This window comes from Pleurodeles waltl, chromosome 1_1, assembly GCF_031143425.1.
Source record: "Pleurodeles waltl isolate 20211129_DDA chromosome 1_1, aPleWal1.hap1.20221129, whole genome shotgun sequence".
NCBI classification, from domain to species: Eukaryota; Metazoa; Chordata; class Amphibia; order Caudata; family Salamandridae; genus Pleurodeles; species Pleurodeles waltl.
The window spans coordinates 620,465,060-620,490,686 of NC_090436.1; the positions used below are offsets into that span (position 1 = coordinate 620,465,060).

Below are 25,627 nucleotides of genomic sequence, written 5' to 3' on the forward strand. Positions count from 1 at the left end.
ACTACTCACCGCCACAGATGACATCAGACTACAAATGGACAACGGCGAAACCTCAGCCCTGATCCTCCTAGACCTATCAGCCGCCTTCGATACAGTCTGCCACCGCACCCTACTAACCCGCTTACACGAAGCCGGCATCCAAGAAAAGGCCCTCAAATGGATCTCCTCCTTTCTCTCCGGCAGAACCCAGAGGGTCCGACTCTCACCTTTCCGCTCCAATGGCACCAACCTCATCTGCGGCGTACCCCAAGGCTCCTCACTAAGCCCAACGCTGTTCAACGTCTACATGGCCCCCCTCGCTCAACTGGCCCGCCAGCACAACCTCAGCATCCTCACCTACGCCGACGACACCCAACTCGTCCTCTCCCGGACCAAAGATCCTCTCACCGCCAAAGCCAACCTCCACGAGGGACTGAAATCCATCGCCGAGTGGATGAACAACAGCCGCCTGAAACTCAACTCCGACAAGAAGGAAGTCATCATCCTCGGGCGCACCCCCTCGGCCTGGAACGACTCGTGGTGGCCCATCGCCCTGGGCCCCCCACCCACCCACCCCAGCCAGCCACGCACGAAATCTCGGCTTCATCCTCGACTCCACCCTCACCATGTCCAAACAGGTCAACGCAGTCTCATCCTCCTGTTTTAACACCCTCTGAATGCTCCGCAGGATCTTCAAGTGGATTCCAACAGGAACCAGAAAGACAGTGACCCAAGCCCTCGTCAGTAGCAGACTTGACTACGGCAACGCACTCTACACAGGCATCCCAACAAAAGACATCAAACGACTCCAACGCATCCAGAACGCATCCGCCCGATCCTTGACATACCCCGCCGATGTCACATCTCCCCTCACCTGAAGGACCTCCACTGGCCCCGTGGACAAGAGGATCACCTTTAAACTCCTCACCCACGCACACAAGGCTCTACACGACACCGGACCCGCCTACCTGAACACCAAACTCAACTTCTACGTTCCCTCACGTCAACTACGCTCTGCCAACCTTTCCCTCGCCATCGTCCCCCGAATCCAGCGCAAGACCTCTGGCGGCAGATCCTTCTCCTACCTCGCCGCCAAAACCTGGAACTCACTCCCGACCTCACTGCGCCAGACCCAGGACCTCCTCACCTTCAGGAGACTCCTCAAGACATGGCTCTTCGAACGATAGCAGCACCCCCCACCCTAGCGCCTCGAAACCCTAACGGGTACATAGCGCGCTTTATAAATTATTGATTGATTGATTGATTGAAGGTGTAGGGATTTACATACTGTCAACAATGATTATCCTTGCACTATTTTCCATAGGCATTAGAGATCCGTTCACTAAACATAAAGAATTAATTGCAAGTTTGGAATCGCCTTTCTGAGTCAGAGAATCATCAATTCACTGATTTGTAAACTCACTAGTATGATTTTTCTAATGTGTAAATTGTGTATATGATGGAATATCAGCATGAGCAAATCTATTTCTAGACTTGGATTTAAGCATTTCTAGATTGGTCTATTATTGATAGCTGTTAAACACTTGCAAACTCTCAGATTTTAGTGTATGCATCAACAATTTGCAGGTAGTTTTCCAACGCGAAACAATAGTGGATTTACATTATGCTAAGTGCTAAGTAAATGTGTTTCAATTTTCATGGTCGGTATGTAGACGGGAAAGTCATTTAATTGGATTTTTCTATAGTGAGTCCGACATTTACTTGACATGTAAGTGTAATGGTACAGGGATACCTTTCTGATTTTGTTTCCAGGCAGTTTTGTGTACAGATCTCTTGTTGCTGATCGTTTGCCTTATTGAATGTCTGAATGGAAAGGTTTTCAAAGGCTTTATTTTGATAGACTGCCTTTCTTTTATTTACAGACTGTCTTTCTTTCCTATAGCTACTTTCTTGCAGAAAGGGTACTGTCATTTCTAGACTTTCATAAGAATGTTTTTGCAGGAATGCACTTTTGAGGTGGGGCATCAATTTCAAAGTGGTGCCTCCTGCATTCATGGTTTGATTTTGACTCAGTCGCCAGTAGCATGTGTTGTCAGAAGATAATTTGGCCCAGTACTACTTAAAATGTTTGTAATGTTAAAACATTCTTAATGTATGGGTTGTGTAATTTTCTGGATCGTTAGTGAAAGATTCTGGCTTATTTTTAATGAGTGGAGAGATGGGTATTTGATACTATCTATTTTAAACTTTAAAAGGTAGATTATGAAATAGTTGGGGTGTAATCCTTGTTTAGTATTTACCTCTCCACCTGACTGGTAAGTTCCACTTCTGACAGCCCATCTGAATCAGAAATTCTCTTATGGGAAGGCTATGTTAAACTAATCATGTTTCTACCTGCCTCATACAGCTCATAATAAAAGAGCAACATACGTGATGTTTCTCCTCTTTCTTTGCAGGTTCTGCACTCCTCAACTCGAAGACTCTTCTTCCCCAATTTCAAAAGTGGAACCATGCATCTTGGGTTAAGCTAAAGGTGTGTATGTTTTCAAATTGCTGTTAAACATTCTTCTCTTTTCTTGACATCTTAAACGTTTGGTGCATTAGATTTGTTTTCCTCTGTGTGTTGCTTAGTTGCGGACTTCTTTCTTGGAAACTTTAGAATCTGAATGCCATCAGCAGAGAGGAACTGCAACTACACCAGTTGTTCGCTATCTCCTCTGTGAGTTGGATTCAAGTTGGTGTGTTTGCCAGAGTTTGACCGTTAATTTATTTTTTGTATTCCCAAAGTGAATTTTCACTTGCAAAGTGATTTATTCACTCCAATTTACTCCTGTATGGTGTGTATATACACATGAAAAAATGCAATTTGAGGGGGAGAGAGGGTTTCAGGGTTGAGTATGTCCTGGTGAAAGTAGACTTAGAGCAACAAACTAGCATATTTTTTGGTTTTCACAACCTTTTGATAGAATATTCTCAATTTAACTCTCTCCACACCATCCAGAACAGGACTTAGGGGGTTATTCTAACTTTGGAGGAGGTGTTAATCCGTCCCAAAAGTGACGGAAAAGTGACGGATTTACCACCAGCCGTATTACGAGTCCATTATATCCTATGGAACTCGTAATACGGCTGGTGGTATATCCGTCACTTTACCGTCACTTTTGGGACGGATTAACACTCCTCCAAAGTTAGAATAACCCCCTTAATCTGCATGCAGTGTGAGGCTGGGGAAGGATCACTCTATAAAACTGCAATTTCTTTTTGTTACATTTATGCATGTGTAAATGTAAATTGTATTTATTTACAGGTAGACAAATGTAATTTATGAGTTGTCTGGGATTTACAAACCAATTCCACAATGATGTATAGGAATCTGTAGGAGTTGTGGAATCTTTGTTGAATTCAATAGTAGTCATAAACTTTACACCAAATGAAGTGCTTTCCTGCTTTGTGACCCAGGCTCAAAGTGCTGAGCCAACTTGCATACTTGCAACTTGAAAAACAGACAACAGCAACAAGCCGTGAGGACTATGCACGAAATGGGACATGAGTCATTTGATTAATAGCATTTATTTTAGTTGACCGTGCTAGATAAATGTGAAAGTTCTGAATTGTTAATATCTATAATACAAATGTCTTTATTGATAATTAGTGTTTATATTGTTTCTAATTTTGTTTTCACCTAAAGAAGTCTATGTGCCAAACTACATTTAAGTCTGGCAAGTAGATAATATGTGGTATAAAATACCTGCTTTTACAAGTAATCCAGGATTTCTGTCACCATTATAGAGGAACGCGCTAAAGGCAGACTTCCCTTATCAAGCCATAGAGAGCAGAGGTGACTTGCATAATCCTTATAATGTACTTCAGAGGGTACTATGTTCCTTTCAATGCATGATCATACAATCACTCTTCTCGCAAGCAGCTTAAATCCCATAATGCTCTTAAATGCTTTGCGTTTGCAAACGTGAAGAATAAAAGTAGGATGAAAAATCTCTTTGGTATCGTACTAGAAAAGCCTCAACTCTAATAGGGACACATAGGCAAGGATTACGCCATAAAATCACATAACACAACAATATAACAGTTGTTATGACAGTAGCGGACTAGCTTTCCCTGCAACACCTGAGAAAGGAAGACTCCGTCACATCCAGTCATGTTCTAGTCTGCTTCTTATAGTCCTGTCTCTCTCTTCATGCTCTCTCTTTTCGTATGACGGTTACCATTCCAAGTACCCATCTTATTCTTACTCTTCATGCTCTGTAATTGACCTAATCACAGAAGCAATATTTACCAAAAGCAGTCGCCTGAAACCTTGCATGAACATTTCCTCATGACATTCCATATAAAGAGAATTAATACACAAAGTAGTGATGTCAAAGATTAAATACCTATCAAGTGAAAATCGTAATATAATCTCACCTTTTTGATCCATGAGGGTAGGTATGATTGGATTCCCAATTTTCAGGTGAGATAATCCTCACCTTTTGTGTCCTTACTAGAATTAAAAATCTCCTTTTTTCCCCAAAGCTTGTTTATATTAGTCATTTCGGTTTACAGACCCCTGACTTGGGGTAAGTATAAATATGCATTCTGATCACATACATGTAAACCTTCTCTTACCAGTTATGACCAATATACGGATTGTAACAACAGACCTATTCTACACTCTAACTGGTACAGTCCTATCATCACGCCATGATCAGTGCTTTGAGAATGTTTGGGGCATCATCTTACTACCTCTTGTGATTTCTGTCTGCCTAAGTGAGCCCTCATCAGTGTATTTTGTTTACTCTCTGCATCCTTCACCATCAATCCGCCATTTTCCTACCGTTGGTGTACTCCCTATGGTTTGCCCTTTTGTACTACACTGTTTCATGTCCTGCTTGTGCCCTCTCCTCCCTCTTTCCCCTCGCTGATGCATTTTCTCTCTCATTGTTTCCCAGACCTCCAAGTCCTCCTTCAATTTGTCATCCTACTGTGTTTTTCATATTGGCTTCCTCCGCTATTGCCCATTCAGTCTTATCTCAATGCCACAACTTGAGAGAGGGTGCCAGTGTCCCCAACCACTCTGTCTATTCTCCTCTTTGCCAACATCAAGGCCGGTTATAGGTATTTCCATCTCATTTTATCACCTTCAGGTTTTGGGACCATACCCAGCAGACATGTCTGAGGGAATGCCCCCTACGTAATCCTCGTCACCTCTCCTATTCTGTCTGTCACTTGCACCCAATATTAGTTCACCGTCGGGCAGTTCTATGCCATATGTAGGAAAGATGCCCCTTCAGTACCGCATCCGGGACAATGCATCCACATAGATCCTGCTAAGTTTGATCAGTGTCTAGTATGTGTGGTGTAGGAAGTTGAAGTGAGCGTGCTTAAATCTTGAGTTACAGGACACTCTCTTAACTAACTCGCATGTTGCATTCCGTTCTGAGTCTGTAAGGGGAGCATCTAGTTCTCAGTTTCAGGCCCATCTCTCTACTGGTTCCCTCCACATTCTATCTACTTGTAATATCTTCTATAGGTGTATAATCATATGTCTTGTTGCACCTGCCATCATCAGTGCTCGGGAAGTCGGTCCATATGTCTTGTGCTGTGTTCGTCAGCTTAGCTCATTCGAGGAATTGTCGTCTTCCCCCCACACCACCACTCCAAAAGCCTTCTGTGCCTCCGCAAACTACAGGAATACCTTCCCCAGATATAAGTCACCCAATGTTACACATCTCCCTCTATCGCCGCATCACACCTCCCCCCTCCCCCATCTTGCCACAGACGTGCTCTTCAAAGTGCCAGAACGGGAGCAGTGTCCAGACATTCAGGTCTCTGTCAAATGGCATTTTTATGAACACCCTCCTAGTTACTCGTTTCCATACTTCTGCCGCCTGTTGAATCAAATAGGAGGTGATGGTGGGACCCGTGTCCTGTGCATGAACAGTTATATTAGTGGGTACGTTCTGTGCATGCCACGGAAGAGACGCATCTCCGTATTGTCTTCCCCAGAGGCCCATTTTCCAATGTATTGCAGTTTGGAGGCGTAGTAATACAATTCTAAATCTTGAAGACCTAATCCCCGCTCCAGCCCCCTTCCCCCCCCCCCCCTCTATCATTTCATCTTAAATTGGGAGAGTGCAACCCAATTTCTTTTCTCCCCGCCACACCAGCGACACCACAAGACTATCCAGTGTTCAAAACAGGCCGCAAGGCAATGTGTACAGTACTTTCTGAAGAGTGTATAAGCATCTGGGGACAAACACCATTTTTGCTACTGTCACTCTTCCCATTGTGGACAGTGTCCGTGTGTTCCAGAACCGGACTGATCTACTGAGACCAGCCATCAAGGGATCAATAAAGTATTGCAGTTGCCTGCAATACTGTGCCCAACCATGATTCCGGAACATCTGCTCTCCCCAGCGAGGGCCCAGTTAAGTCGAGTCCCTCTGAGGCGCCCCCTCAAGTGCCTCCAATGGGTATAGCAATGACTTGCATCTATTTATACGGAGACCTGCCACCTCTCCAAATTTGTCCAAGTACTGCAGTCACTGTAGTACTGTTTCAGTTGGATGTTGTAAGTAAAACAAAACATCTTCAGCGTAGAGGGATATCAGATGTGTGACCTCTGCCACACATATACCCACCTCTCCCATGTCCCTTCAGAGTCTGGCTGCAAAGGGTTTTATCGCCACAGCAAATAACGGCGAGAGTGGACATCCCTGCCTCGTGCCCCTCCGTATTCCCCAGTCCTCTGACATGATTCTTCCGCTTTGCACCCTGGCTCTAGGAGATGCGTACAACACCTGTACCAATTTCTGGAAATGGGGGCCAAAGCTCATATGCTGCAGCACTAGCTGCAGGTAACCCCATTCCACAGTATCAAATGTGTTCATGATGTTCACCGATACCAGATTCAGATCATTCACTTCCTTTCACTGCATGCATTATATGTGCCAGTCTACGTAGATTGTGTGCTGTACCCTTCCCTGGCATAAAACCACACTGATCCTCTTGTATCAGTGTTCTCTCCACCACCGTCAATCTTTCAGGAAGTATCTTACATAGCCCATTCGTATCCACATTTAACATAGTAAATGCTCTATAGGAGGAGGGGTCCGTCTCATTCCCCCCTCCTGGGTTTTGGGACCGTGCATACCACTCCTTCCCTAAGCATCTGGGGCAGTTCTCCCTGTCTTTTTGCTTCTCTGTAAACCTCTAGTAATGGGCCCACTAGCTGTGCTGTGCAAGTCTGGTAGAACTCCACCGGGAAGCCATCCCCTCCCAGTGTCTTTCCCCTGTTCAGTTTTGTTATTGCTTCCCTGACTTTTTCTATGGTGATGTCAGGTCCAACTCTACACTCAAAAGGGGAGGAAGCTGGGGAAGTCCTGTTCTCTCCAAGTACTCGGTTATCTCAGCCTCATCTGCCCCCTCCCCTCCTGCATACATTTCCTACAGATGTACTTGCAACATATCATTAACCAGTCTTTGGGTGGTAGCATCTCACCCATCTTGGTGACATAGCTCTACTACGGGAGTCCTTTCAATCTCCCTTTTGAGTAACCTTGACCATATATCCTGCCCGGCTTGTCCCTTTCTCTATGCAGTCGTTGCTGGTAGTCTTTTATTGTGTACTTCCCCAACCTATTCCATAAAAACTTTCCTTTACAATAGCTAGGACATTCTTCATTCTATGTCTGGACCAGAGGCGAGTATTACACCAGTTCAAAGTCTGTTGATAATTCATGTAGCCATATCTGTGACTGGTTTGAAGTAAAACCTCTTGAAGGTCGAATCTGAAGATCAGTGTGCTGCGATCATTGTCTTCTGTCCTGGATCCAAGCAAAAAAGCTTTTGAAGCTATAGCACCTTGAGCGAGGGTGCTCCAAGGATGTTAGTGCCTATGTCTTAAATGACCAGTGAACTTATCTGGTCATTGTTGAAGAGGAAACTGGTTTAAAAGGCTTCCTAAAAGAGGTGAGAAGCTGTCTTTTGCCTGGAGGGTGAAGTTCCTCAGCCACAGTCTGTTATGCCTTAATGCATCTCACCACACACAGCTTATGGAGTGTCCTTAAAGAATGGATATGACACCATTTTAGAGTTGGACTTCATTCATCTGGATTTATGAAGTGTGATCCCATCCAGTGTGAATCCTCTATCTGTAATATCTAGGACTCTGACATCTGAAACTTGTCTGTAGGATATGAGACATAAAAGCATGGCCAGCTTACTTGGAAGATCCTTTTCTAGACAGATGTTTGTTGCTCTGCCAAGAGAGGGAAGGAGTTAAGCATCCTATTGGCATTCCACAGGAAGGGGTATCTAGTTTCAGGAAGGAGAGGTGACTAAACAATGTTTGCCCACAGGAGAACGGTCGATAAAAGCATGGCCTGCTAAAATGGCTGATATAAAGATACTTACTGACCTGTAAGCCATCTCTTCAGATGTAATGCTAGATTAAAGGTTTAGGATATGCACAACAACAAACCACGTTTAATCCTCGTTCCCTGTGCAGGCTCCAGCTCATTCATCTTGACCAGGCTGACCTGTACTATTTAATCATTTTCCTCGAGGCAAGTCTCGAGGTAGTCTCTTTGGAGACTGTAAAGAACCCTAGGAGTGTAATCCTTTATATTTGTGTAAATAGTGATGTCTTCTCCTTGAGAAAGACAAGGGATTCTAAAAAGCTAACTGTCATTTGGAGGTTTTTCACGAGCTTCTTTGGGGTTTGGTCAATCAGCAGAATATTTTGCTGGTAGCCCATGAGACTGATATCCCTTGCTCTAAGATATTCCTTCACCAGCTTGAGCATCTTGGTGAAACACCACAGTTTGAAGGATAGCTGGGAAGGGTTGAAGCCTCCTCGTAACTTGGAGAAATTTTATGATGTACTGGAAATATGGGAATCATGAGGTAGGTGTCCTTCAGGTCCAGACGAACCTGCCAGTCCTGGGAGTTCAGCAGGTCCCTGAGAAGGTGAATGCCCTCCATCTTGAAGTGGTGGAATACTGCCCACTCATTGAAGTCTTTGAATTTTATGTTCGGTGCTGTCCTTTTCCCTTCTTCTTTTCCGTAAAGAAGTTGCTCAGGAGACCCTTGGGATGAATGCTAGTTGAGGAAATGGTACGTTTTTGAAAATAAGTCTGCAGCTTCGTCGTCTGAGGGAGACATCTTTTTTTGAAAAGGAAAGTCAGTAAGGTTTCTGTTTCTGATAGAGATGACCATGGAATGCTATTTGGAAACCTTTTATTTCTTTTGGGACCCATGCATTGGTGGTCGGAGCATGCCAGTTGTGCACAAAACTTGCCAACCTACCCCCTACTTTTACTTGAGAGGGTTGAACACTCACAATTAAGGGTTCCTTTGATGTTGTTTCCTCTGAGGCTTCCTCTCAGTCCCCGGTAGAGAGACCAGCCTCTAAAGTGGAAGAAGACTCTGTCTTGTATTGATCTTGCCACTGCCCGTGCCTGGATCCTTCCCCTCTCAAAGGGGCTTGAGAGGAGAAATGGTCAGTCGAGTGCCTCATGCCACGACCGCCCTATGGAAAACCTTGGGAGCAAAATTTCTCTTGATAGTCGCTTGGTCTTGCTAGGGGATGTGAACATGGCAACACACTTCTCAACTCCTTGACAAAGGGGGATGGGAGGGTCACCAAATAATCCACCCTAAGCCACCAACCCTGCCTCCGAGGTTGCAGTGTCTCAAAACTTGGGATCCACTTTAATGAGAAGGGATCTGTGGCACTCGGTAGAAACTATGCAGCTGGCATTGCTCATGAATATAACAGCTTGTTGTGCCCACCCAGAAAGAATGTTAAGAGATATGAGATCCAAATTCCTTAGCCTCCCAGAAAGGGGGCCTGTTATATCTGCACGTTTTTTCTGGCATAAGTGCCTGGATTGGTCTATACCCTTTTTGGCATTGCGCAGGTACCAGGTAGGTAGCATTTTTTAATCTGTGGAATAAGGGTTACTTTTCCATCTAGCGAAAGTGAGGTAATCCTGCCCTGTGGTGGTTTTGGATCTCTATCCAGGGTCTTTCGCAAGTGGCTTGCTACCTATGCGGCCACCTTCTCCACCCAGGCCCATTCTGAGGAGTGGGATGGAGAATTCCTCAGGATCTAGCATAACTGCTGTGATATTACCAGGTTTGTCATAGTTGGAAGACTCTGATGTCCGTTTTGGGTTGTCAGGGGCAGGGTGCCTGGCCTGGCAAGTCCTGTGACCCATCTGAGAATTGTCCCCGTCGTAAGGGTTTGGGGTAGTAGGGTTGAAGGAATAGGGCCGTAATCAGATGGCCATTGGTTCCTGGGAGTGGATGCTGTATGGGATGGGAATGCCATCATCATCATCATCATCATCGTCGTCGTCGTCTCAAGGTCAACCCCCTGATTGTGCTTCCTTTTGCCCTCGCCTTGGAGGTTACTGAGCTTGGTTGCCCCAGAAGATGTAGACCCAAGGAGGGTCTGGTGAATCTTCCCTCTCATGGAGGGATTGGGGCAACTTTGTACTACTTGCACTAGTTTCATCTCTAGAGGTGCTATGGTGTAGGAGATCTCCCTGTAGGTGGATGTATCCATGGCCTTGCAAAATTTGTTGTCCAAAAAAAGGCATGTTAAACATTCCTCCTTGAAGCGGGTGGTGTCAGATCTTTGCATGGTGCAGCAAATAATCTGATACTGGGGAAGCCAGTAAGTGTGGGAGCCCGACAAGCTCAATAAAAGGGTTGGTCACCCTGGGACACCCTAACCCTGATTTCAGGCAGCTTAAACTCACCTAGGTTGGTGTCCTCATAACACTTTGAATGGTATTTTCCCAACCGTTTTTTCTTATTCTGTTGTAGACCCCAGGCGAGATGTAGAGGCTTCAGGCAGTGTGGAAGGAAAACAAAGGCTACGTGGTAGGCTGAGCTATTCCGGTGTATTCATCAAATCCTAAGGAGCTAAATGCATGCAGAATGAGTAGCGCATCTGACAGGAACCTCCAAAGAGCAGTAAAAGCGCCCTTGTGTGTTTGCTTGACCCATTCATGTAACATGGCCCGCTGATGCGATTCAAGCAATTAAAAGCCATGTGAGGAATGCAAAAGTGTGCTATGAGAGAGAAAATCGGTTAATTAAATAATTAGCTTTGCAATCAATAACAATCTGTAAAACATTATAACATCCCCCCCCCCCCCCCCCAAAAAAAAAAAAACACCCAACGGAGAACTGAAATCATTTAACTGAAGGGCTGCTGAAGCAGCGAAGAAAGTGAGGGCATGAAGAGAGATACAGGGCTTTAAGAAGAAGCTTAGAATATGCTCGGATGGAACTGTGTGTCTTCCTTTCCCAGGTGTTGCAAGGAAAGCTAGTTTATTAATGTTATGTTATAAATGTATGGCTGCTGCAGAGAATAAGAAGAATGTGATGCTCACTCCGGTCCTGACATAGAATCAGTAGTGCAAAATTAATCACACCAAAAACTGGTTGATAATTGTTGCAGAAATGATTGGAATCAGTTTAATAAGAGTCAGATTTTAAAAAAATGTTGTAACTGATAATGTTTAGTAATAGATGGAAAAAGTCTGCCATACCAGTTGTTACTTATAGGAAGCCTAAAAATAAATATCTTATTTCTGCTGTTCGTCTAACAAAACAGAACAGAAGAAAAATATGTTTTGCTTTCGCTGTTTAAACTGCAGCTCGTGTCCTGCCTTTCCTCTTGACTGCTGACCCTGGCAGCAGACCTTATGATGCCAGCCCTAAAATTGCTTATTATAGTTAAGCAGCTACGTCATTTCTTTGATACAGGCTACTGGAGACATCACGAGTCACCTGTAATAAGGAAATTAAAGAAGGGCTTTAATACAGGTATTGCAGTCTCCCATGTATTATAAAAGATTAACCAAAGGTCGCCCCTGGAGAAATTCGCAGCAGTTTGCTGCCTGTGTGCTAAGGTCAAATAACTGAGCTTTCTTTAAGAATGTATTTATCTATTTATTATTTAACTTTTTTTGTTTGTATTTGAAGTGATATGCACAATTAAGCTGACGACGAGCTTTGGGCCACTGATATTGTAACACTTGCAAAATCAATCAAAATTATATTAACATTTTTAAAAAAATTATTTATTCATGTATTACCGTGTTGTGGCCCTCATTATGAGGGTGGTGGAATGTAAGATTACCTCCTTAATTCTTGTTCGCACAATTCTAAATTGATCGGTTTTTTTTCGACCTTTTTCGGGGTGCTGGACAACTAGACTTGATATTTTCTGTGCAGTCATTCGATACAGTAAAAACACATGAAGCTTTGACTTCAGCAGCAGCCAAGCTTTAGTTCCCATTTTTTTCTGACGGTGAAAAGCATACAGTGCCAGAAATAACCTTTTACTCCCCTCTGCTACTCCCCAACCCCACTCCCCCGCCCTCTTCCCTGCCCAGCTGTCTCACCATCTCAAAATAGGAGGGAAATGTATGCATTCAATCCCAAAGAATTGGAAATTCTTTTGGTATATATCAAACAGAAAAATACGTTCCATGTGGTAATTTCCCCCATTGAAATGGGGTTAAATTGCACTGCACTAGATTGGATTTACCTCATGCCGTATTTACTGTAGAGTAAATACGGCACAGTACTGTGCAACTCCTACTTTAGGGCCTTTGTTTTTTAAGATTTGTCTATCCAGTTGCCCTTATAATAGATTTGTAAATGTTTTAGAAAAAGAAAGACAGTTGTAAATAAACTTTGAAAACAATTTTAAAAAATTAGATTGAACACATTGTCAAATGTGACTGTAGCTAAATGTAGAGTGTTTTCGGCTGTTAGTGCCATTTGGGCATTTTGACTTTTCACTGAACAGTAATTATAAACTTATACCAAATGTTGTCATTTTCTTGTTTCATTGCTTGTTCCATTGGTGAAATGTTTGTGTTAAAACGATAGCTTGTCATTAATTGGGGCTTCTAATTATGCTATTTTGTCTTAATTGAGACATAATTGGAAGAAAAGCTGATTGTGCTGCATTTGCATCCTTTCCAACTTGCTGTTTGTGCTTTGTGCTCTGTTGGTTCACATCACGACCTGAAAACAGCCTATGACTTCCAAGTAGACGGCTCTGACAATGTCTTGTCTGTTGGACTAGTTTCCAATGCATAGTTGGCTGTTGCTTGGCGGCGTTTTCTGTAGACAGTGCAGTTTTCATTCGATTACAGTGAAACCATGGAAGTCTTGATGTGAACGTCGCTGTAATCTGATGTTTGTCTACTATGAGTTGTGGGCTTAGGAACAAACTGCAGTATTTTTTAGGAAATGCGCCAATACACATTGCTCGAAGATTCATTGAGCACAGAACCTCTTCTTAAGCTCATGGTAGGAGAGCAGAGACTGAAGGTGTGGAGGGGATACTGTGTAAATGACAACTAAACGCTATTGAAAATATTAGGAGTTTGTTCTTCTGAAATCTACCCAGTACACAATTTGAAAAGTCATACCCTGGCCATCTAAAAAGTTCCCACTCTTTTGTAGGCCCATTTATGCATGTGTTCACTGTTTGCCTTAAACTTGAAAATCTATTCTGTCCTCCTATCCAGTGAGGATCACTAGCGTCTACGTGTTCAGAGTGGTGGAAATAGAAGTAGTTTCTTCAGTGTTCACACACAACATATACCAATTATTAAAAACAAAAACTCCTCATCACCTAATCCTCTGATTTGTATTTCTGAGGTGACTAATTAAGAATTAGATGATTTTGTATTGATTTTTATCTAGTAGTGCTGCAGTAGCTGCACAGTTGGCCGTTTTGTTATGAGTCCCATACAAAATAATTTTAGTTTTTTTTTCTCGGATTAACACTATTTTCTTGCCCTTCTCCAGCAAACTAAAGGGTCCTTCATCATTCAGTATTCATATATAACATCATACTAACATTTCTGATGCTGAACTGCCATATATTGTATTTGCTGTGCCTATAGCACAGTTTGACACTGTTGCAGAAGTCGAAAGAGGTAGCTCAGTATCTCAGATGATCCTTGTGGAAACATCTGCTCAACAGCAGTCACTTCAGTTCAAATCAAGGAAAGCTCTAGCAAAACATTTTTATAGTCTGGTTTGGCAGCGCAACTGCTACCTGTCCTTATGTGATCAACAAAAAAAGAGCTTTCAGAGTCCTGCTGAGAGAGGGGCTTAGGCTCCACCCACATGTTGTTCCCCCTTGAGTACATGATTTGATTAGGCCAAATTTGTGGGCTTCTACTAAAGACTGCATTTGTTGCACTTTTTGCCTTGTGGCAAAGTTTATACTTGATGCATCAGGACTGACTTGTGTTTGTGGCAAGCCAGTGATCATAGCTATAGGTCCGATATGTTTATTATTGAAATGTTATGATAAATGCTGTACGTCTGACATTTATTGTGAAAAGCATATGTTGAAGTCAATAGACATTTAAGAGTGCATTGTTAGCACTGCTATGCTTAGTTTTGTTATTGCAAACAAGCCTGCTCTGTTTAGAAGGCAAAATATTTTCTTCTTTGTGCTTGAATTCCTTTAATTTATCTTGCATATGCTGTTAATTTTCTGTGTGTTTTATTGCGATTGTGTCAGAGGATGAATAGAAGGATCAGTCAGTCAGTGGATTAATGAATGGATTCATGAGTGCAAAGATGAGCTACAGTGCATGCATAATGATCTAATGAGTGTTTGCACCCATCAGTGACACAAAAGGCACTTTTGTTCATAAGACAAATCTATTAGCATTGCCGATGTTTTTTTCCGCTATAACCCCACATGAATTGATTAGCCCAGATACACCCACAGCCTATCCTATGCTGGCGGCAGTATGGACAAGTGAGTTTAGTCCCAGAAACCTAGCGAGAATGCCCCAGGATGACACTGTTTGGGAGGACATTTTCAATTCTAGTTAGACCTTATAACTAACAACTAGCTCTGTAAAGGCATGTTAATGGTGCTATCGCTGATGTAGGCAAACAAAATTCCTACCCTTTGAAAGAATTTTAAGCTGATGACACACCTACGACAAGTGTCAGATTTTTCCCTATAGTGAACCACAAGAGAAATCTCTACCCTTGACATTATGGTGGGATTCAGGAGTGAAATAAATAATGGAAATGCTGTCAAATGCATCAGTGTCAGAATCCCCCTGATGGGTTGCATACAAGAGATGAAGCCCGCAATCCTTCGCCCATGCAATTAGTGGATCTTGCATTGTGCTAAATGTGCTTAGTACACCTATGTTGCCATTCTCCTTGCTGTTTTTTAAAGTAGATAACACTCTGCATATGTTAGTAATGGGGGTAAGCTAAATGTATGTGGCAGCTAAGATATTTGAAGAACTCACAAGAATCTCGTAAGAAAGGCAAGTCACTTTAATGTAACCTATGTTTTTTTTCCTCTTATTTTTAATTTAAAAATAAAAATAAAATGTGTGGACTTATTTAAAAAAAAAAAATATATATATACTACTTGCAAATTGTGCATGCATCCTCTACAATAGTTATTGCCATCCCTGTTTGTTCTCCTGCGAAGGGCTACTCTTCTGGGCCTGTATTACTGAAAGGACGCACTTTTCCTGTTTGCGCCACGGCGCACCTGTAAGCAGGTGTGCCATGTGCATACAGGGAAAGTGCACCGTATTATGAAGAATGCTCTGCCTTCGGGGCAGCCACAAACTTTTGCCGCCCCAAGGGTTGCACATTCACGAGAAATACAGAGCAGCTGTTTTAAGCTGCTCCATGTTTCTCGGCAACCTGCCTGCACTTTCGAAAGGGATTGAGAGCTCCCTTGCAATGGGTGCAGTCAGTGACTGCATCACCCTGCAGGGGGATGCCTGGGAGGGGGGGCATTGGAGCCCCTTTCATTCCTCCAGAGGGCTGCCCTTAGTCAGGTGCACTAACTCTGTACCACCTTTTTGTGGCACACTTTCAGTGCGCTTCCTAAGGGCATGTTTGTCTCTGCACCCATATCTGTAATATGGTGTGGACGCAGACTGATAATCTTATTTGTATGGGCCCACGCCCCCTTGCAATTGAGGGAACGCCCTCTCTTAATAGCGCTGGCGCTACATGTGCACCAGTCCTATCTGTATTACCGAAGGGCCCGCACAAGCGTCCCTTCTCTAATGCCAAAGAGCCCCGGGGGGCATGCAAAGCTGGCACAAACCTCTGCTGTGCCCCCAGGGCACTTTGTGTAATATCATGGCCCCTAGTTTTTATCGCTAATTAAATGTAAGTGCAATTGTTAATGTATTTATAGTGGTTTGCTTCGAAACTGCTGGCTTTGCATGCTATAATTCTCAGGTGGCTAAAAGATCAGCAGCTTAGTTCTTTCTCGTGACCTGAATGACACGTTTTCATTCTGAGACCCAGAACTGAGACTTTCATCGTTCTGTGGAAAACAAACTAAGTACTGCAAAGTTTAGTTAAACGACCTGCCCATAGAGAGTACAGAAAACAGTTCAGTTTATCATGAGTCCGAACATATGCGCACAAAGCGAACGAGCATATTCAAAAGCCTGGCGAGATTTTCACAGTGAATGTTGGGGAAATCATCTGATGCTGGTAATATAGGGACAGTTTCACATGGAGGATAAATACATGTACGTATTCTTGCTTTGAGAACTACCATTGAGTGAATTCGAGTCAACGATCGTGAGGGTATTTAAAAAAAGTAGTTTCCACCATCCAAAGGCCCCTTAGCTCCTACGCTCGATGACCCCCTATTTGACCTCTCAGTTGTGTGCCTCACGGTGAGGTGAAGTGACTTTGGTTAGTATGGTGATCAAGCTTGCCAGTCTCTATTTTTTCCTCAAAAAATTCACCTGGACCATGAAGTGGCGTAGGGAAAATCTGTTCTCATGTTCTCGGGTACATTAGTTCAAGAAGTGGTCTGCTCTAAAAATGGGTGTAGTAATACAGTGCGCACATCATGGGAAATGGCAAAAGAAAAGTAGCACTGATCACAGTATAGTCAGTAACTTAAAATATAGATGCTTAAACCGTTACTTGTGAGTAGAGTTACTCTGAGGTAGGCCTGTTAAGTCAGTTACATTATACAGCAACCCAACACACAAGGATTAAAATGCATAAGTGCAATTTTAAGATTATTTGTAATTGTATTACCTGGACTGCAGTACGAAATAATATTCAATATTAAACAGCACAGATGTTTTTAAATCCTGTGAAGTTTGGGCTTTTACTTTGGGAGCTTATTGAAGTGACAGCCATCTAGTTAAACGTTTGAGTGCCGAGAACAGGACTCGATTTACAAAACTCTTTCCAAGAAATATTTTAAGTGCAAGAAACAGAAAGAAACTGGCTCAATGGAAGAAAGGCCTGTTGTTTTCTCCTTTGAGCTGCCTCTGCAGGATTGGCACTTATTTGCATGAAAAGTGGCAGTTCCAGATCCATCTGTTTTATCGCGGAACAAAATGGTAGCTCTTTCATGGTGCCATGAATTGGTGTCCAGGAAACGCAACTAAAGACCCCATGTGAAGCTACGTTTTGTGCACTAGAGCTTCTGAAATCCAATGTAAAAGGAGGCATTCTCTCTCTCTGCAGCAGTTAGTTGGTCGTTATCATGTTTTACCATTTGGGTGATTTTCATAGCTTTCCTTTTGCCTATGTCCGCATCCTAGATGATAGGGGCTAAAGAAATACAGGTGGGGGTAATGAAATTGGATCAACAAAGGTGATGTGAAGAAATATTCCATTCTGTTGGTGTGGAGTGTTGTAGCGAAGAAGGTGGATTGGGTGGAGATGGGGCTACCTGTTTGCTTTTGGATTTTTACAATTAATTTTTTTGTGGGGCAGAGCATTTAAGTCTGAAACATCTTATGTAAGAATATAGGTGGTACACCAGACAAATGTGGATTTTTGACATAAGCCTAAAAAGGAGCACAAGTAATATATACTACTATTGTAAGTAGAGGCAGACAATCACCATGCATTTCAATTGCTACTATAATATACAAGCAGCAAAATACATATTTACAGTGAGTGAAACTGGTATTACGTGGTTATCACCATTTTCCTACCAAAAGCAAATGCAGACTCTTAATAGCTGCTTTGAATTTCTGCTTTAGTTGCATACCCAAATGACTGGAGGAAGTGAATTTTAGTAAAGGTAGGCCTTCTAGGTGAAATGAGTGACATTGGTGTCCAGCACATAGTTGTTTTGGTGAGATTAGAAGATTTTGATTGGTAGAAGTCGGAAGTTCAGCACACAAGAGAGTTGGCAAATTACTCCTTGGTTAAGTGATGTATAGTCTTGAATAGGAATACCAATAGATTATTAAGGGTCTTGTTTTTGACAGGGCAACTTGATGACAAGTTGAGATGGGCCTGTGCTTTGGGGTGCGATATAAAGTTCGGATAGCAATTTTGGTAACTGCAAGCAGTGGTAGTAAAGAGTCCTGGAGAGGGCCGACTAGTAAATTCCTGCAGTGATACAATTTGCTGACTACCAATGTGTTGATCGGTGCTCTTTGTGTGAAATTTACTGAAAGGGTGGGTCTTTTGTACATTTCGATAATGCTCTGCTGGAGTGGTGATGATGAAAGATTCCAGATGGATGAATGGGTTAAAAAGAACACTAATAATGTAGAATGTGAGGCAAAGTTCAGGGAGTTGGGTAACGAATCAGTAGGACTTAGGCATGGGCATAGGTTGTGTGGATAAAGAAGTAAAAATGCAGGAGTTCATTTTTGATAAATACTTCTGATACAGCCAGATGTCAGTATGTGACATATCAGCACAGGGAGGCATGAAATCCTCGATGGTGAAGTTGTTGAGAGGATCCAAGGATCATCCTACAGATGCTTAGGTGGATAGGGTTGTGGATGAAGACAGTCTGGAGCACAATGCTACTAAAACAGGGCTGTCCGAGAGCTCAGAAGAGAACTAAACGAGGGCTGCACTTGTCATGCTGACTGTACTGAGGGCACCGCGTAAAATAGAATGTTCAGTGGCATTCAGTGCAGCAGACTCATCAAGAGGTGTGATGAGAGAAGCGAGAGGCTTATAATGAGCTTTTTGTGATAAATATTGTGAGAGGGCAGTTTCCATTGCGTGTAGTATGCAGATTGATGATTGAAGGGGAATGAGCAGGTTAAGTGGTTGGAAACCCGTGGTTCTGTTAAGTGATCCTGAGGCAAAATGTAGTTCAAATCTTCTTTAATCTACCAAAATACAACACACGGTTAGCACGACTCTTGACTCCTCAAAAGCCAACCCTCAACTCCCACCTCCAGGTTCTCCTGTTGCCAAGGTGGAATCATGACAACTCAAAGAATCTCTACATGCCATGGTTCCATGATGACACAGGTTAAAACATGTTCTTTTAGAAGGGTGGTTTGGATACTGAGCAATATTTAGATGATTTGGAAGGGTTAGTCCTTGTGACGCCTTGGGGCGAGGAGATGAATATGAACAGAGAGATCTTTATTTTTTTGTCATTCATAAACCTTTATTACGCATAAGATACAAATATCAATACTTATATTGAGTAAACTGAATACAATTGATTCCTTTTTCGTCATAATCTCTGATAATTAACCAAATTATTTTCAAGTTGAGGTTACAATTGTATTACAGTTGAAAGGATATTAACCATTTAAAAACAGACTTGGACATTCACACTGGGAAGATATCTGGAGTAACTTATCTACAAAGTTAGTTAAGAACACCAATATAATACTATGTTAATGACCAATATGTCATTCACTATACATTTTCTGGTTAAAGATGCAGGCAATTAAGATTCTATTAAGGGCACAAAGTGTGATAATTGTTCACACTTCTCTCCACTTCTTTACATTCAGCAGCCAAAGTCATACCCTCTAATAAAGAAGTTATAATGAGCTACAGTTCTTATAATGAGGTCATCAGATCCAGACAGCCAGTTTGAGTCCATAGTACAGGTTCAAAACTTGAAGCCTTCACACAACTCCCTGTGTATTTGGGTCAAAGGTATTCAGTTCCACTTTTCTGTTTAGTTATATCTCCTACCTCTCATCCGGACCTAAATAAACAGGTTAAGTGTTGGATATCCCTAATCAAGTACAGTTTCTGTAATTTTAGTATTATTTTTCCTGAAATAAATAAAACAGTGCTAATTACATTACACAATAAATATCCATTATTACTATGTTCTGGTTGGGTCATAACTGTTAGGTATCCTCAGTCTTACATTTGAGTGGGACCGTCCTCACCTTTCTTTAATAGCATTCTGCTATCTCAGCTAGGAAAGTTATCATTCCATGTTGGGTCCTCAGGAGGGAAATATGCCTGTTAAAAGCACATTCATTACTATAGGTGCTGTATCCACTACATTTTGAATTGGAGTGTCTCAAGGGTGGATTCTCTTGACCACTCTGCCAACCTCTTCGTCATTTAAAAAGATTAGAAACCTTAACACCTTTAATTTTGGCACTCACTTGGTTAGAGACCTTAACACCGGCTTCCTGCATGGCTGATTGAGCCCTATCCAACCAAGCTGGGAGGAGACTCCGGACAGATGTTTCCTGATGGAGATAAACAACTGCTTGGCATGAACAGAACACACTTCCCCGCCATTTGGGTACGTGCTCTCAGGCGTCAAGAGACTGTTTCCTCAGGAGCAACATACGCAAATGCCCACTCTACAGCAGCACTGAATCTGATTAATTTTTGTTTAAATGTTTTATTTTTATTTTTTATAAACTTTATTTTTTTAAAGTATTTTTGCAGAAAAAAACAAAGTACAGAGGCTACACAATTGAAGAAAATAATGACAGTCTAGGACACTTTCAAAAGATATAACATACCAGTGAAGCAGGGAGCCAGAAAGGAGAGAAGGGAATTAGAGGGGGTGGAAAAGTGCAGGAGGAGAGAGAATGACATGGCACGTTAACTTGCATGTGAGAGAGAGAGAAATAAAAAAAGACAAAGGGTGGATAAGAGGTGCAGCAGCGAAGGGAAATGGAAAAAAAAATTGGAAAAAAGAAGCCTTTGCATCACGGGGGCAAAGGAGCAGCTTCCCCACTAACTTCAGCCAGGGGGTTTAATGTTAAGAGATAATTACTGAGTGGCTGCCATATGGCTTTAGGCCTTGAAGATAGAGGTTGTAAAGAGGCATAGATTTCGCTGGTGGTATCACAGTAAGACATATGTCGCAAACTGAATCTGATTAGTTTAATAAAAGTTTGGGGTGGCCAGATTGGGGGGGGAGGCGGGTGAAGGGATTTTAAGGGAGGGTAGTTCAAGGAAGGAGATCTGAAACTAGACGTAACAGATCTTTAACAACTTGTGTATTTGCTTAACTAAATCTTATAACAACTAGAAATATGTTATTATCTGTAGTGAGATGAAAAGGTAATAGTTCCTTATTCATTCCTTAAACCTCAGGAAATGTCCAGTTAAGAGAGTCTCTTTCTCCTTAATGACCTACAACAAATACTTTTAATGCCTACAACATAAAATAGAATTTTCAGTCTTTTTCTTTTATTGTGGATTTAGCAGGCACAGATCCTGTCTTTTTTTAAATTTATTTTTTAATGTCGTGGCCTACCAGACAGCTCAGCCGTCTGGTTTGCTAAAGACATCTTGGGGATATTCAGAACACTGGCCTAGGAATGAATTCTGCTGTTGCTTATCATTGGCTCTGCGTTCTGTACTCACATTTTCTGGCTTTATTTGATTTAGGTTGTCTAGCTTGAGTTTGTTCCTTTCCTTGGGGTGTAAGACGAGAAGGGTGGTTGTTGTTTTTTTTTTTTGCTAGCACACAAAAAAATATACTGTGCTGATGTTTGAGAATATATCAGCATTAGTATAAATGAACAACTTTTTTTTGTAATTCGGAAGAGCGTTGAAACCAAATATTTGAATACAATCAAAACGCATCAATACACTAGGTGATGATATTTGCCCAAGTTATTGTTTGTGTGCAGTAAAACCATAGTTCAGTTCAGATTGTATAGTCATTTCAATGGAAATGCATTTCTGTAATGGCAGTGCACTACCACACCATGCATACAATGCACTATGCTACTCCACTCTATGCCACGTCACTTCATTCTCTGACACTCAACTCTATGACATGCCACTTCACGCTCCTCCTCTCTAAGACACTCTGCAACACTCCACAACACTCCCACCTACGCCACTCAATCCACAACACAACATGCCACTCCACTCACCTCCAATCCACACTACTTATTCCACTCCACTCTACCCCACTACAGTCTACCCCACTCCAGTGTACCTCAGTCTACCCCACCCGCTCCATGCTACAATCTACCCAATCTTCTCCATCCCAATCCACTCAATCTAACCCAACCAACCTTACTCTACCGCAGCCTACTGCACCCAACTCTAATCTCCACCACCCTAATTTACCCACCCCAATCTACCTTACATCATTTCAATCTACCTTACATCATTTCAATCTACCCCACTCTCTCCCCCACCCTAACCCAATCTACCCCACTCCAGCCCAATCTACCCCACTCCTCTCCACTATGATCCAGTCTACCCCAGCCCATCCCAGCCCTCTCCACTATCACCCAGGCTCCCCCACTTCACTGCAGTCTGCCTCACTCTGTTCTACCCAACTCCATTCTACCACACCCGACTCCATGCTACTCCACTCTATTTCTATCTACCCCCTCAATCTAACCAAATCAACCCCACCTCACTCTACCAGCGGCGGCTCCTCCATTACGGCGGAGGAACGTTGCTCCCCACCAGCAGCAGCACCAAAACCTTTTCAAGAAAATGATAAACTGTGTTTATTATTGTTTTCTTGAAAAGGGGTGGGGCATTGGGCGTGCCGAGCACTTGAGGGGAGTGCACAGAGCACTCCCCCTGTGCTGCCAGGCTGGAGAGAGCCTGGACAGGCTCCCTTTCTGCCTGGAAGCGCCCTGGTTGGGAGCTCCCAGCCAATCCTAATGCTGCTTTGAGCAGCATCAGGATTTGCCACAGGGCAGGCTGGGATCCTGTGCCTGCAGCCTGGAGTGACGAGGGACAGAGGAGCGGCGCAGTGGCAACGGAGGAGGTAAATTAAAAAAAAAAAAAGAAGAAAAAAATATATATTATTAAATGTTCCCCTCAGGCCCCCACCCCTTTAGATGTCAGTGAGCCGCACTAAACCCTACCCTACTCAGCTTCTTTCTACCCCACTCCACTCCAATTTACCCTACTCCAGTAAACCCCAGTCCAACCTGCTCCACTCCAATCTACTCGAATCTGTCCAGTTTATGCCACTCCGTTCCAGTTTACCCCACTGTACCTCAATCTGCCCCACTTTTATTTACTCCCCTCCAATATTAACCTCAAACTTCTCCACTCCAATCTCATCCACTCCTATCTATCACACTCTAATCTAGCTCTTTCCACTCCATTCTAGCCCACTTCACTCCAATCTGCCCTACTTCACTCCCCCCACCCTAATCTACTCCACTCCTCCCCACTGCACTCCAATCTACAAACTCCAATCAACCCCACTTCACTCCAATCTACTCCCACCATATTCAACCCAATCTATCCTACTCCTACTTTTCCCACCCAAATCTACCCCACTCCAGTCTGCCCCAATCTACTGCACTCCTCTCTTCCCCTGTACAGCTCACTCTACTCCAGTCTACCCCACTCCGATCTACCCCAATCTACTCCATTCCACCCCAGTCTGCCCCAATTTAATCCAGGAAGACGTTGCTCATAGAAATGTTGTGGTGGTTGGACAGTATATGTAATGAAGCCCATACATGGAGTAGAGACCACTGAATTTCTACAAAGCTTCTTATATTAGCCCTTGAGACTGGGGCCTGCACCTGTGGAGTCACTTTCATACACAGGACAGATTTTGGGTCAGGAAAGAGGTTTTGTCCGCTATCATCCTTGATTTTTGATAGGAGAATGTTAAACTTGGGCAGTGTTCTTGTCAAGACAGTACTGGTAGTCACCATGTCGTAGTTGGACTCTCGCTCCTAAGTGAGACTGCTGGTTTAGGGATGACAGCACTTTTGTTTGTAGGTGACTGAGTCACTCCTACAACAAATCTCAACTATCATCCCTACCCTCCCAGCTCACAAGCAGTACCTCACCAAAACTCAGAAAGCACAGGTGATTTTTTGGCAGCCTTACGCATGGACTTTAGATTAGACCTGTCAGGGAAGTGGTGGTGGAATGAAAGTTACCATTTTCTCTCATTAGCAATAAGTCTCATACGCACAGAGGCAATGAAAGATGCAGGAGAGTTTTCAATATATTTAATGAAAAACTGAAATCTACAGTACAATGCATGTGCTGCAATGATTAGGATAATGAACAGTAAAAGAAGCAGAATTGTCAAGATGAGCGTTGTGAATATAAAACCCCCCACCATCTTAAAATAAACATGAGATATAAAATTCCTAACCAAAAAAAACTAATCTCTACCCAAAATAGAGCAAAACCTAATCTGCCAGTAATATGTCCATAAGAAGCGCCCCCCAACCCTCGTTACCTTGGAATGAGGTCTCTAGGTCAGATTCCGTTGTGACACAAAGGCTGAGTTGTGCTGCAAGGTGACGTGCAGCATAGAAGGCACCTGGAAGGAACCCCTCTAATGACCTTGTCCGTGTGAGGTGTATTTACACTATCATATAGGATCCCTGATGCAGGTATGTTCCTAAACAACTGATAATGGGGAAGACTTGTCGGCAATTGCAAAACAATACCTAATAAGTGTGCATGATGTTCCTATCACGCGTAAGTGGGAACGGGACATGATGGCAATACCAGCGTGTATCACTGATAGTGATGCCGATAATGACTCCTTCTCAGAATGGCACTGAAAATGAAAATCAAAACATTTGTTATCAAATGTAAGCACATGACGAAAGCTAAAAGAAATAGTAAAATAAATGAAATAAATCAGAGCAGGCTAAGTAGGTAAAAGGAACGGGGCACAGGCCTGCAAGCCAAAGGCTAAGCTGACTTCTGTCCCAAAGGGAAACCAAAATTGATTCACCACACCCTCCCCATTGTTGTCGAAACAAGGATAGTAACTCACTAGTGAGGATGCGTGAGTCCAAAACTAAAATGCTCTGAGCTAATAGTATAAAAAATTGTATTAAAAACTAAGCTAAATTATACTAAGAGATATAATAATGTCAACCATGACCAGCAAGGCAGACCAAATATGAGCCACATTTCTAAAAGGCAATTTGGTGTTACATTTTATACTTTTATACTTCTGAAAAAGCCAATGGTCGAATTCATTCAACAATAGGTATGATCAAGTTGACAATTTCTTTAGATTTGAGAGTTTGATGCTTTCCATGAGGAAGAGGTAAATTATGTGGTCTATGTATGGTGTTCTAATATAGGGACTCATGCTTTGAGTCTATTACCTTGATGTTGAGGTTGGGATATATTCTGTGCTGTTGAGAAGTGGTGTAGGTTCTGTGTATGGTATTCCAGCCAAGGAAACCACATATCAAGATTTTCATTTTCAGTGAGAGAGGTTTTATAGCATAATATACAATGCTACTTCTATCAGAACAGCATACTCCACTCAGACTAGTATCCAGTCTGCTAACGATTAACAGACCAAATTGTTCATCCAACATGGAGGTCTCTCGATTTTCTTAGCCAGGCTCCCGAACACAATGAGTTCCAGCTCTTAAATATTTTAGATGATTTCAGAAAGATCTCAGTAAAAGCCAGAGTTGAAACAACTAAC

At 42.7% G+C, this 25,627-nt stretch overlaps 1 protein-coding gene across 7 annotated transcripts in view; it reads left to right on the top strand.

Annotated features, from left to right (window-relative positions):
• The window catches only part of APC (APC regulator of WNT signaling pathway), a 548,231-nt gene that overhangs the window by 67,273 nt on the left and 455,331 nt on the right, over positions 1–25,627 (top strand). For 6 of the 7 annotated variants that reach the window (XM_069226479.1, XM_069226477.1, XM_069226482.1 and 3 more), the window contains exon 2: positions 2,397–2,473. The exons of the other annotated variant lie outside the window; for it this stretch is intronic. The gene's annotated coding sequence lies outside the window, so the exon portion shown is untranslated. The remainder of the gene's footprint in view (positions 1–2,396; positions 2,474–25,627) is intronic. 7 annotated transcript variants of the gene reach the window in all.